Source organism: Rhineura floridana, chromosome 1, assembly GCF_030035675.1.
Source record: "Rhineura floridana isolate rRhiFlo1 chromosome 1, rRhiFlo1.hap2, whole genome shotgun sequence".
Lineage (NCBI taxonomy): Eukaryota > Metazoa > Chordata > Lepidosauria > Squamata > Rhineuridae > Rhineura > Rhineura floridana.
Window position 1 is genome coordinate 237844239 of NC_084480.1, and position 14873 is coordinate 237859111.

Consider the following 14873-nt stretch of genomic DNA (forward strand, 5'->3'; position numbering starts at 1 on the left):
GGCTGCGACAATGGACTGGATGAGGGCTAATAAACTGAGGCTCAATCCAGACAAGACTGAGATTCTGCTAGTGGGTGGTTCTTCTGACCAGATGGTGGATGTCCAACCTGTTCTGGATGGAGTTGCACTCCCCCTGAAGGAGCAGGTTCGTAGCTTGGGGGTTGTCCTAGAACCATCTCTGTCACTTGAGGCTCAGGTAGCCTCAGTGGCACGGAGTGCCTTCTACCAACTATGGTTGGTGGCCCAACTATGCCCCTATCTGGACAGGGATAACCTGGCTTCAGTTGCCAAGCTCTGGTAACCTCCAAGTTAGATTACTGCAATGCACTCTGTGTGGGGCTGCCTTTGAAGACGGTTCGGAAGCTGCCGCTTGTGCAAAATGCAGCAGCCAGATTGGTAACAGGGACCAGACAGTTCGAACATATAAAACCGATTCTGGCCCACTTGCATTGGCTGCCTGTATGTTTCTGGGCTCGATTCAAGGTGTTGACTTTAACCTATAAAGCCTTACACGGCTTAGGACCACAATACCTGATGGAATGCCTCTCCCGACACAAACCCACCCTTACCCTATGCTCAAATCAAAGGCCCTCCTCCGGGTGCCTCCTCCGAGGGAAGCTGGGAGTCTGGCAACAAGGGAGAGGGCCTTCTCAGTGGTGGCCTCCAGATTATGGAACGAACTTTGTGATGAGGTGTGCCTGGCACCAACACTGTTATCTTTTCAGCACCAAATCAAGACATTCCTCTTCTCCCGGACATTTTAGCATGTGTTTTTAAATTGCTTTTTAAAAATGTGTTTTTAAATTTGTGTATTTGTTTTTAATTTTTTAATTGTTGTAAACTGCCCAGAGAGCTTCGACTATGGAGCAGTATGCAAATGCAACAAATAAATAAATAAGATACAGCCAGCAATGCGTCTCCTTAATACCTGCCCCTCTTGCTTTATTAAAGCTTCCCACAGGGGTATGATTGGATCCACTCCAAGGTGTGGTCAGCGCAAGAGGGAATGCTTCTGGCCATTCTGAAAGAGGCAGTGATCCAACCACTCTTGAAAAAGCCTAGCCTGGACCCATTGGTTTGTGACAACTACCACCTGATGCCAGCCACCCCCTTCTTAGAGAAGGTGATTGAAAGGGTTGTGGCACCACAATTGCAACTACTCTTGGATTAAACCAGTTATCCTGACCCATTTCAATCTGAGTTCAGGCCTAGTTATGAGACTGAATTAGCCTTGATCACCCTAATGGATAACCTTTATTAAGAGAAGGAAAGAGGAGTGTGATTCTGTTATTCTTATTTGATCTCTCAGTGGCTTTTCATTCCATTGACCATGGTATCCTTCTGAGCTGATTTAGTGAGATGGGTATTGGAGGCACTGTTTGACAGTGGTTCTAATCCTATCTCCAGGGTTGGTTTCAGAGAATAATATTGGGTGATTGTCTCTTGACCACCTGGCAGTTGTGCTGTGTGGTTCTGCAGGGTACCATCTTGTCCCCAGTGCTACTTACCATCTATATGAAGCCATCTCATGCATCCGCCGGGACTTAGACTCCAATATTATGGCAGTTGAACCTAATGAGGTATCCGGAGCACGGTCTTGTCCTCATTTATTGGATGAGTTTCAGTTGGTACAGCTCGAGCACGTTGACAAGGTGCTTGGACTGGTGCGTGCAACCACTTCTGTACTGGATCCTTGCCCCTCTTGGCTAGTGAAAGCTGGCAGGACTGGAACAGCCGGCTGGGCCAGGGAAGTGATAAATGCCTCCTTGAGAGAGGGAGTGGTCCCTAGTTGTTTGAAAGAGGCGGTAGTGAGACCACTCCTGAAGAAACCTTCCCTGGATCCAGATAATTAGAACAACTATAGACCAGTAGTGAATGTTCCATTCCTGGGCAAGGTCTTAGAACGTGTGGTGGCCAGCCAGCTCCAGGTGCTCTTGGATGAAACCAATTATCTAGATCCGTTTCAATCCGGTTTTAGGCCCGGTTTTGGCACTGAAACAGCCTTGGTCGCCCTGTATGATGACCTATGTCGGGAGAGGGACAGGGGGAGTGTAACTCTGTTGATTCTCCTTGATCTCTCAGCTGCTTTTGATACCATCGACCATGGTATCCTTCTGGGGAGACTCACGGAGTTGGGAGTTGGAGGTACTGCTTGGCAGTGGCTCCGCTCCTACTTGGTGGACCGCCTCCAGAAGGTAGGGCTTGGGAAGCATTGTTCGATACCCTGGACTCTCCATTGTGGAGTCCCGCAGGGATCGGTTCTGTCCCCTATGCTTTTTAACATCTACATGAAGCTGCTGGGTGCAGTCATCAGGAGTTTTGGAGTGCGTTGTCACCAGTATGCTGATGACACGCAACTCTATTTCTCCTTTTCATCTTCATCAGGTGAGGCTGTTAATGTGCTGAACCGTTGCCTGGCCGCGACAATGGACTGGATGAGAGCTAATAAACTGAGGCTCAATCCTGACAAGACTGAGACGCTGTTGGTGAGTGCCTTCTCCTCCCAGGTTGTTCAACCTGTTCTGGATGGGGTTACACTCCCCCTGAAGGAACAGGTTCGTAGCTTGGGGGTTCTTTTCGATCCATTCCTGTCTCTCGAGGCGCAGGTGGCCTCGGTGGCACGGAATGCATTCTACCACCTTCGTTTGGTAGCCCAGCTACGCCCCTATCTGGAAAGCGATGACCTCACTTCAGTCGTGCGTGCTCTGGTAACCTCTAGATTGGATTACTGCAATGCGCTCTATGTGGGGCTGCCTTTGAAGACAGTTGGGAAACTACAGCTAGTGCAAAACGCAGCTGCTAGAATGTTGACGAGGACCAGGCGGTCCGCACATATAACACCTGTCCTGGCTCGTTTGCACTGGCTACCTATTTGTTTCCAGGCTAAATTCAAAGTGCTAGTTTTGACTTATAAAGCCTTACACGGCGCGGGACCACAATACCTAGTGGAACACCTCTCCCGATATGAACCTACCCGCTCACTACGTTCAACATCAAAGGCCCTCCTCCGAGTTCCGACCCACAGAGAGGCTCGGAGGGTTGTAACAAGATCCAGGGCCTTTTCAGTAGTGGCCCCCGAATTATGGAACAGTCTCCCCGATGAGGTACGCCTGGCGCCTACACTTTTATCTTTTTGGCGCCAGGTTAAAACCTTTTTATTCTCCCAGGCATTTTAACTTAATTTATTTTTTAGCTTTCAATCTATACCAGGCTGTTTTACTGTTTAATATGTATGCTTTTTACTGACCTTTGTAATTTTATTGTATTTTACTCTATGTTGTGCACCGCCCTGAGAGCCTTTTGGCTGTGGGCGGTATAGAAATCGAAATAACTCCCAATTTTTATTTATTTATTTATTTATCATTAGGAGATGTGGGGTTTGGTGTGATCAGTATGCTAATGATACATAGCTCTGTTTCTCGGTAATCTCTGAATGAGGAGGGACCATGCATGCCCTGGACTCAGGTCAACTGGGTGAGGGCCAACAAACTGACTCTGAATCCTGTTTTGTTCCAAATATGGCAACTATAGTTTGCTCTCCAATAAGGATCTCAGGCCATGGTTAAAGCCAGGTTGTAATCCTGGTTTGCTGCAAACTAGAAGTGGAATCTTGTAATCTCCTCCCTTTGTTTGTGGGGAAAAGGGAAAGAGGAGTCCATGATCCTAACATTCAGCATGGCTCTTTCTCATAATAACTAGACTTTGTCATACATCTGAATTGCCTAGTGGGCTTAAGGATGCTTTACTCTTCTTTACATTATGGATTTTATTTAGCAGTTGAACTTGAGTATGAACAGAATAAAATAGAACAAACACAGATGTAACTACCAAGTCTTTTACATGGTTGTAGTCTGTTGAACAGACACCTTGACCAGCACATTTACTTGGAAGTAAGTCCCAATTATTTCAGTGGACACTGTTTGAAAGTATATATTATCTGGATCACAGAGAAAGGATATGTAGCTACTGTAGTTCTGCTTGTAAATCAAGAGTTAGATATAACACATTTTAGTTATGGAACATAACAATGGAAATGGAGACTGTATTGGTTGTGTTGCATTTTCCTGTAATGATTGTGTTGCATTTTGTAATGATGTAGTGATATTTATCATTGGCTGACTGCATTCATCATTTTGTTGTCCAATTATTCAGCTTGCTTCCATTATCTGAAAATCAGCCATTGTGCTAAATATTGTCTTTTGTTAAGACTGTGGTAGCTTACAAAATGGCAGAGGGTCTGTAGCAGAAACTTGATTCATTTTCTGGTCTCTGTTTCCACGTGTGCTTTTCACACATCTAGTAAATCTTTATTTGAAAAACAGTGGGCCACCCTTATGTTTTTTGTTGATCCCTGATTGATAATGTCTGTATCTGGGTCTCAAATGTACTACCTTTCAGATGAGAGAGACTGGCTTCTGTAGGTTCATAGGGCCTTTTCTTTCCATTAAAAATACTACTAAAATCATCCCAAGAGAACAGGATGCAGTAGACATTCCAAGGAGAGCCCCCTGTTATAAATCTACCAATAGTTTGATTGATAAAGTTTGCATTATGAAAAAGGAATTGGTGTTCTTGCAATTTCCAACTCCTAATGCAAAATCCATCTATAGGTAAAGAAATAAACCTGCCAGATGCACTTCAGGCTTTAAAACAGCAGTTCCACAGTTTTTTAATAAATGGTCCAGCAATTTGAATGTTCTCTTTTACTCTAGTCCTGAAAGTTGTCCCCCTTTCTTTTATGCCACCCCCCTACTATGACTAATATCTTAGTAACTGTTGAATTATAAATACTTAAATCTGCAAGTATTCCAGGATTTGCCAGTGTATCCTAATTTATTATCTGCACCTCATGGGGTCCAGTTAGTTGTGACATTAAATATGCTACATGAATATCAGTTGAGGTGATGCCTAAACAGCTGCCAGGTTGTGAGGGTGGGAAAGTTTATTTTGTTGGTTTTGTCCCTCATGACAGTAATGTCAGGAGGACATGACACTTTTTGAAAGAAAAAGTTGTCTAGAGCCATATGTCTCTTTGATCCAGTGCAGCCATTCCAAATCTTTTGACCAGGGGAGTAGAAGGGCCCAAGAAGGGGAGTCAAAGGATGGTGTTTTATAAAAAAACAAACAATCTCCTGTCAAGTTTCCACTGAACAATAACTTTATGATTTCAAGCAGTGTAGTGCAACTTTCTCTTGAATGCTTGTGAACAGGCACAGCAATTCACAACTTATTTATTTGATAAATTATAAATATCACACTGCCTTGAAGTCTTCATATTTGAAGCACTGCTATGCATTCTCTTTATTCACTGGGAAGTATAGCAGTGTACTTAAAGCATGGGGGATTATATTTATTAATTTTCTAATAGACATTTTGAGGAAAATTAGAGAAAAGTTAGTGTTTCTCTGCTAAGCTGCTAATGTTCATCTGGAGAAATGTGCAAGTGTTGTCCAAATCAGAAAAAGCGCTTGGGACTGTGTCTCCAGTGCACTAGTTGTTTGTGATATTTCTTTTTTTTTTTTCAATAATTTTTATTCAAATTTTCATAAAACATACAAGACAAAATCATAAAACATTCAAAGACAAAAAACAAAATCAAAAATAGTTAAACAACAAAAAAAATAAAAATAAAAATAAAAATAAAAATAAAAAATAAAGAGTAAAATATTGACTTCCCATTTGTCAAAGATCAGATCAGTTATAAGTCTATAATATATAACAATCCTGTCTCTTAAGTCATATTATAAAATCACTTTCCTCCAATAGTTATCTTACTTAATCATCAAATCTCATAAACATTACTTTATTCTTTCCACAAAAAGTCAAAGAGAGGTTTCAATTCTTTAAGAAATATATCTATCAATTTTTTTTTCCAGATAAGCATATCGATTAACCCATCTCATTACTAATTATGATAATCTTATTGTCATAACCATAGTCAAAATAAACATTTCAATTAATCCATCACATCAGAATCTGTTAGGTTCAGTAATTTCAGTAGCCATTGTTCTATTATCCCTATTAGTTCCATTTTCCATCTTCCATCTTCAGTAGTCTTGTTAAGTCCAGTAATTTCAGTATCCAATCTTCCATTATCAGTATTCCATAATAATCTTGCTGTCAAAGCCATAGTCATATAGTAAGAGTCTGATGGGAATTACCTCTATCCCAAATATTTTCTTGCCATCCATTCTGAGTAGGTTGCTGAAATACTGCTGTAAAATCATATCTCTGTTCTTTTTTTCAAAATACACTGGGTCATCTCTTGAAAGTTTTTCCATTGTCACATGGCTGCAGTTAATTCCATAGATTTCCTCTATGTTAGGCTCCATCACATCATTCCAGTCCAGAAGATTATCCATGCCATTGATAACTTTATCTCTAGAATCTTCATTAATTTCTTCAGAGATAACATTGAGTTCCAAACAATAGATTTTATTTCTAAAGTCCATAGACTCCAAATCTTTTTCCTGTTCCACGTTTGTTCCAATCTCCTGGGTCTCCTCTCTCACAGGGACCCCTGTTCCAGTCTCCAGGGTCTCCTCTCTCACAGGGACCCCTGTTCCAGTCTCCAGGGTCTCCTCTCTCACAAGGACCCCTATGTCTTTAATCTCCTGTGTCTCCAAACAATAGATTTTATTTCTAAAGTCCATAGACTCCAAATCTTTTTCCTGTTCCACGTTTGTTCCAATCTCCGGGGTCTCCTCTCTCACAGGGACCCCTTCCAGGGTCACCTCTCTCACAGGGACCCCTATATCTTTAATCTCCTGCGTCATTTTACTCAATTCAATTTTCAGCTCCTTACAACCCTGTCGCAGGTTTTGTTTCGTTATCTCAATCTCATCCATTATTTTCTGAAACATAGTTATTTCCAGATTCTCAGCCACTTTCTTAATTGCCATTTTAAAAGAAAAATATAGGAAAACCACTTCTTATTTCAGCAACAATTGGGTTAATACTCCAAACTTGGTGACATCACAGTATAAACAGAGCAGACAGCCTTATCTCTCCATAGTTAAGTAAACAAAATGCAGTTCCCAGGATCGAAACAATTAATAGCAGTCGTCAGAAAACAGATTCGTCAAAATAAAATAAAATAAAATAGACCAAAAAGAGAGTAGTCTCAGACAATATAATATTCTTCAAAATAAAAATCTGGAATAGAAATCCCTCTTCTGTGTATATCTTTAGAATGCAAATCCAGGACAGCTTTTTGCAACAAAAACAGAGATAAGCTATTAATTAGTGCGTAGCAGAGAGAAGTTATGGCTCCCCAGTGAGATGTCAAAAACCGATCAATCTGGCAAATCTCTTTTAAACAGCAACAATTTAAGTCAAGTAAAAGAAAAATATAGAAAGAAGGGTGCTTGCCTGTTAGTGCGTTCTCTCTTAGAAGATAAGGTGAACGTTCGCTTTATCAGATAGAGCTTGCTGTTGAAAATCCGTCCCACCTTCGTCGGCTGGACCTCGTCCCATAAATTAATGAGATCTGGTCGTCCCAACAAAAATAGGCTTTGAGGTTAATCTCTTCGTTTCTCCCTACCCGGGAGAAGTTTAATCAGTCAAAAAAAAAGAAAAAACTGACTGATATATCTGAATAAGCTTCTTTTGAGGCAGGAGCCCGTCTCAAAAGCAGGCACAGGCTAAGTCACCCTTCCCGGAAGTCGTTGTTTGTGATATTTCACAAACATATGAAAGGTACAGACCAGTCTTCCGAAGCCCGGCACTCTCCTGGTGTTTTGGACTACAACTCCCATCAGCTCTAGCCAGCATGACAAGTTGTCATGGATGATGGGCTTTGTAGTCCAATAACGTCAGGATGGCATCAGATTGGAAAAGACTGAGTAGACACTATTGGGGTACATGGACCAATGGGTTGACTCTGTGCTGGCTGGGGCTGATGGGAGTTGTAGCCCAAAACATCTGGAAAGCACCATATTAGGGAAATACTATTCTAAGTCATGTCCTAAGAGCATCAGTGTAGGCTGGAATACAATTATAACAGGAAATACTGTCATAAGTCAGTTTTAGCATATTTAGGAGTGAATAGGGCAGAGCTAGACAGTTCTGCTCCACTTATCTGCGTCAGCTTGCTGCTTTGCCTGTTAGTGTATGTCTATACTTGTACTAAAGTTCCTTGGAGCTTTCTTGAAAGACGCTTGTTGCTTGCAACATAATGTTTGTGTGACTATCCTGCGAACTTTCCCCCACCACCTCGCTGGGCCGTCGGAGCGGAGCAGGCGAATGGAGGATGTGCTCTTCTCGGCGCGCTGTCTGAGCAGGAGGCAGCGGCGAAAGAAGTGACGGGGTCAACAACTATGAAGAAGCTGCCACTGCAGCTGCTTCTGCACTACAGCGTGGGTTGCTCGGAGCCCTGTCCTCATGAGGCCCCGTCCGCTGTTGGGGCTCCTGGGCAGGGAGTGGGCTGGAGGAGGAGGAGGAGGAGGCCCCTCTTGTTGCTTCCTTTTCTTTCCCTCTGCAGCTACAGCTTTTGCATGGCCGCCTTGCTGCTCTTCTGCCTGTGTTCCCTCTTCTACCAGCTCAATGGGGGGGGCTCACTTTCTGTTGGACCTGAGGAACTATCTAGATATGCCCTCAAGTTGCCCTCTGTCACCTCGCCGGGGCAGCTGGATGCCCAAGAAAATCAGGACATTCCCCTCCCAACAACAAACATATGAAACGATAGACCTGGTTGCAAATGCAATTCAGCTGGCTTTGAGGAGACTGGAATTTAACACAGAAAATGCAGTTACTTGTACCACGGATAAAGCCACCATTAAGAGCCATTATGTGTATTGTTGTTTAACTTTTGCAGATTGTATTTTGTATTGTTTTATTGATGCATTTTGGTATTGATTTTTATATTGGTGTTTTTTGTAAGCCGCCTTGAGGGCCTTTGGCCAAAAGGCGGGGTATAAATAAAACAACAACAACAATACTGCATCAGATAAGGCAGGAACTGGAATAGGGTTTGGTGACCCATTGTTTTGTAGAGACTCGTTAGCTTTAAAAATATTTTAACTTAAATATTATACCTCTGTTTTCCCAGTGCGCATTGAAATGCTATTGTATAGAGAATCTAAACAATATTTTCAACAATATGAAATACATTTTAATGGGCTGCAGCTGGTGTTAAATGGAACCTGAGAAATTGTATGCATTTCAGGAAATACTGCCAAGATTCAGGCACAGAATGCAATGGAAACAGTGCAAAAAAAAAAGAGCTAACACGAAGAGAGAATATTTCCATAAGCTCTGCACACTTTCTTTACACAGGTCTTATGGATCTAAAGGATTTGGAGCTCCATTTTCTTTCCTTTTGTTAAATTATTATGTTGTTGGTTAGTGTTTCTAATTTGAAATAAACCACAAATGCCTGCAGGACTTGGATCATGTATGTAGTTAACTATTTATAAATCATGCTCTTGAGTACTGAGTGCATTAATTATTAATTGTTGCAATTGTTATCATGACAGTTCTCATATTCTTCATGCTTGCAGTTGAGAGAGCATCCCATTCTGATGACACAGACATTTATAAGAGTAAGACAGCCATCCCACTGTGCTTTTGCCATGTTATGTAGTCAGTAGTATACTGAGTATTCTTTTTTACCTGTTTTGCTTGTGCTACATCAATACTTTTAGATCCTTTCTGTAGTAGTGCAGTTCATTTTTAAATGCGAACAGTTCTGCTTGGTATTCAGATGCTCATGGAACATCTTTCTGTTTTCTTCCGTTCCAGAACTTAGTTTTAAAACTGATTATATGACCAACTCTGGGAGTTATTCTGGTTCAAGTAGAGCTGTTTTTTAAACACAGGATCCCCTTATGTCAAGCTAGTGCTGTATTTTTTTTTTACCTTTCTTGCATCTTTTTGTGCAGAGGTCTGCTGGTTTAGCAGCTCTGTGTAAGGGACAGGAGTTGATATGGCCAAAGAATTGACTTCAGTACAAATTAAATAGATGGATATTGTGGGACCTGGTGGATAAGCAGCCCCCAAGTCTTCCACTGGTAACTATTGTTCAAGTCTCTCCCTACCCCTTCAGCCCATGGAAAAGCCGTTCCAAGAAAATAAGGAAAAAGAATATCAAAACTGAATTCAGTCTGGAATTGGGCCTGATTTTAGGATGGAGACAATCTTAGTTGACCTGGTGGAAAACCTATGCTGGGAACTAGTGGTTCTGCTGTACTTTTCAATGACTTTAAATACCATTGATCATGGTGTCCTCCTGGATCAGTTCTCCAGAACAGGCTGTGAAGACACTGTTTTGCAGTGGTACTGGTCCTTCTTAGCAAGCTGATTCCAGGAGATGAATTGGAAAGGTCCTCCAGAAATTTGAAGTGTGTTGCCGTTATTATGCAGATGACAAGCAGTTCTATCTTTTATCTTTTATATGATTCCAGGGAATATTATGAGGTTTTAAATCAGTGGTTGGATGAGGTAATCAGCTGGATAAGGCCTAACAAATTTAAGCTTAATCTAGACAAATCAGAGATCTCCTGGTTAGGATAGGTGCTGATCAGAAGATTGGGGTTCATCCTGTTTCAGATGGGGTTGCACTCCCCTTGAAAACTAAGTTTGCAATCTAGGAGTACTCCAGACTCAACTTTCCTCCTGGATCATTGATTAGCAGCTGTGGCCAGGGGTCACCAGGTCTGTCTTCGTGTAGAAAAGCTGGAGCAGATGGCAATGTGCTGTGCATGGGGTACATTTCCCTGTGAGACCATGACATTCATTTGATATTCATTTTATAACAGCTGCACTGTGAATGGGCACAATTCACAGTGCTGATTATTAATTTTAAGTCCTAAATGTTTGGTGCGCGTGACACCAAAAGAACTGTTTCCTCCCATATGAGCATGCCTGCTGTTTAAGATCTGTGGGGTGGAGTGCCTTGTCTCTATTCTGATACTGGTGGAGGCACGATTGGTTTGAGAAGTGGAAGAGAGTTTTCTTTGTGACTGTGCTTAAATGGCAGAACCCCTTTGCCCAGGAAGTTAGTTGGCCTTTTCTTTTTTGATCTTTTGACATCTAATCAAGTTGTTTTTGTTCTGACAGACATTTAGCATGTTGGCTTAAATAGTTTTAATAGGTTGATCCCATTTTTGTTTTTTATCTCCTCCTCCTCTCTCTCTTGTTTAAGGTTTTATGATGTCATTAACTTACGCTTTTTGCAGATGTTTTAAAATTGTTCACTGTGACTGCAGTGGAAGGGTGTCATGCACATATGTGGTCTGGGGTTATAAGGTCTGTTTTGGCTGCCAGAGTGGCAAATACATATTTGCATAAATGTGGTGCAGCAGCTATATTTTGAGGAGAAGGCAGAATGAGAAGCATTATTATTCAGTTGCTGCTATCAAGTATATCAAGCAACTCCTGAAATATTCCGTGCTTCAGCCTCTCTTTGTCAATATATGTGCTCAAGTTAATGTAAAACAGAAACATAGAAAACAGATGGGAATTGTTTAGCAGCTAAGCAATCTGGAACAAGTTCCTGAAACAAAACTTTAATCATATGAATCATATATTTTAAGTACAGCAACCTAACAGTTGGCGATATCATGCTGCTACATGAGGAGAATGAAACGAAAAGTTAAACCAGTGGCCAACCATATATAGAATCTAAATTCTAGAGAAAATTGCAAGGGCTGAAGCAGATATGTTGCCTGAAAGAGATCCCAAAGGCTCCACTGATTGTAATGATTACTATGTGAAAGAAATGTTTTAGCTCATTGAAACGTATACAGGGAAATTTAACTAATGCAGCTTTCCTCAGGAGTTTTTAAAACCAGTGTTCTGCAGCTTGTTAGTAACCTTCTACCAAGGTTATTCCTGTAATTTGGGGCAGGGGAGAAAGAGATACTATCTGCATGCCTTTGGCCCTCCATGCTAGTAGGGGCTAATAGGGCTTGGGAGTTCAGCAACACCTGGAGGGCCACAGGTTCCTCATCCCTATATTAAGGAACAGTTATCTAATTGAGCAAGTGAGAGACACATGCAAGTAAATTTCTACTAGCAGATACCTTTTCTGAATTGGACCTACACATGCAGTACTATATGCATCAGTCCCCTGAACAGATACATACTAGATCAGGGTCTGTGGATGCAGTGCTAGAAAACTTGACAATTCTTTCACTGTTTATAGTATGGATATCCTGGCCAGGGTATTGACTACATGTCTCCGCACACCCCAAACAGATAGATGATGTTGTCATAGCCAACATTGCCTTGCTGTATTTTTATGAAAGTGCAGTCTATAAATATTTCAGTAAATAAATAAAGTAAACATAATCTGTGTCAGGGCTGTCCTAGCCATTAGGCACACTGAGACAGCTGCTTCAGGCAACAAATTCTGATGAGCCTGCCCAAGTGTTGGCAACAAGGCTGCGTGTGCCTCAGGCCCTGTGCTGTGGTCTGAATAAGTTAGCTTACTGCCCTCGGGTGTGGTGAAGGATCCTGCCCTATCACCAGAGTTGAAGTAAGCTTCAGCTGCCAGTCTAGTCAGCTTCTGTATATGGAATGTCGGAGCAGGCATTTTGTCCTTCACTTCAGGCAGCCAACTATTTTGGATCAACCCTCACATCAGGCATTAGTTGGGCAGATGATGTAAATTTCTGGATTAATTGTAACTGAGAAAAAAAGAATGCAGGGCACCAGTGTAAAAATGAAGAGAGCTTGAAGTTCCACTGTAAAACAACGAATTGGAGTCAACTCATTTTCAGCGGTAGTATGTTTAATCCATTCAAAGGGATAACTAAAGCACTCTTTTTTACTCTTCAGAGAAATTTTACATTTGGCCTAATAAATCATTTTCATTTGTGATCCTATCTTCCTTCCTTCATTTATAATTGCACATACTGTAGAAAACGTGGAATACTATGTTGGTCTGTAGCTACCAACGTCCTTATTATACATGAGATAATTTTATTAAGGCATGTTCATTTTCTAGCTATAACAGATACCTCCTGGGTATTTTCTTTTGATATGGTTACCCTTCCTGCAGTCTCTTTTGATTCCTGATTATTTAAAAAATTTCCTAGCTTAGATGTCATTAATATAGACAAATATTTTTATTAGTCATAATAAAATTACAATTTGTATTCCTATATTTTATTTCTCAGCCATCGAGGTCAACAATCTAATTCTGGTCCTGCTATAGATCTTACCTATTTTGGCTGTATCTAATATTTAAATTAGACATCCCTTGACTGTAATCAAGACTGCAGATTTCCACTGCCTTGCATATTTTGCAGTCAAGTAGAAGGCCAGCAGTTACGTCCCACATAGTTCATTAAATCAGTCAGAGGAACTAAAGTTAACCGCAGTTTCTTGAGAAACAATGGTTGTGAACAGTAAATTTGAGCAGGATTTACCAAAAAAAGCATGTTCTGCTTAGCATTTCCAGAACTTGATTCTATCTTTAACAAACTTTTTTTAAAAAATCTGGCTGTAGTAACATACTCATGATACAGCGTTTTGTATTGAACTTCCTGGATACTATAAAAATTGAAAACATTGAAACAGACTTATAAACTTTGGACCAAATGCAATGTGATGGTAATACCTAAAAGTTTTTGTCATAATATTTACCTAAAGCTATCCCTCCTTCCCATAATTCTGTTTTAGTTTATGTACTACAAATGGGTGGTATTTTCCTATGATTATTCCTAGACTTTCATGCTAACTTTGTTCAACAAACATTTGCAACTGTAGGTAGTATAGAATTTTTTACCTGAAAAGTTTGGATCTTGGGGTGGGAGGGAGGAGAACTAGTCAGTTGAGCTCTTATTTCTTCACATCTATGAAAGTTACAATTCACCACAAAATTTGTGCGTGCAAAGTTGCCCTATCAATTTAAATGTGGAGGCCAGGAAAGTTGTATCTGTTTATTATTGTTAGGAAAATACTTGTGTCATTTTTTTTCATTTTTGTTGTCTCAGGACTTGTTCCACAGTTAACCCTACGTTGGTCCCAACCTATTTGCTTTAATACCACCACAGCCAAATCAGGTTTATGTGCCACATCTGTACATATGCTCAACTTCAAATAACAAGGATATTTAAGGCTATGATCCTAAACTCTTACTAAAGCAAGGTTGTAACTAACTTTTTTGGCCTGAGGCAGCATACACCTTGACCAAGTCTTTGGGGGCTGCATTAGGGGGGGGGGTTATTGCCTTTCCCTGCATTATATTTTGGTCTAATGACTAGGAAGGGGGCAATTTCCATCCTCTCTGCCATTCCCACCCCTGTGTCTGCTTTAATTTCCCCCCTTTTTCCTGATTCCACCAAAATAGTGGATTGGGGGGCAGAAAATATTGTTTGGGGCCTGCATCATGCTCCCAGACTGGGGGTTAGCCACTCCTGTACTAGAAAGTAATCTCTTTTGAACACAATGGGACTTATTTCCAAGTAAACATGAATAAAAATCCACTGTAAACATTTGCTTGTAATTTGGTGCGAAGGTAGGAGCTGCTGTGAGGAAAGCAAATGGAAGCCAGCAGTACTAAATGAAAAATGGATACGTTCAGAATACAAGAATACTCATTCATCTTTTTGCAGTGAAGCTAAAATCATACCATGTTAAACAGACTACATAAGAGTATAAAGATTGGTGGAATAGTGTTTAACTACTTTGCTATTGGGTTAGCATACTGTAAACTGGCATTTTGAATAGACATATTTTGGGCAGTTTTCAGTGCTCTTATTGCTATCTCACTGTGGGTGCTGCTTCTGTGCCACGTGGACAAAAGAAGAATCCTAGTATCAAGCAAGTGAAGTCCTTACTGTGGCTCTTTCCCATGCCTGTGATGACACTGGTAAATCGTATTAATGCTGAGAATGGCATGATCCATGGTGTGGATCCATACTGCA

At 41.0% G+C, this 14873-nt stretch overlaps 1 protein-coding gene across 5 annotated transcripts in view; it reads left to right on the plus strand.

The window, feature by feature from the left end:
- Positions 1-14873, plus strand: part of PIEZO2 (piezo type mechanosensitive ion channel component 2) — a 417861-nt gene that overhangs the window by 181670 nt on the left and 221318 nt on the right. The gene's annotated exons all lie outside the window — the stretch shown is intronic.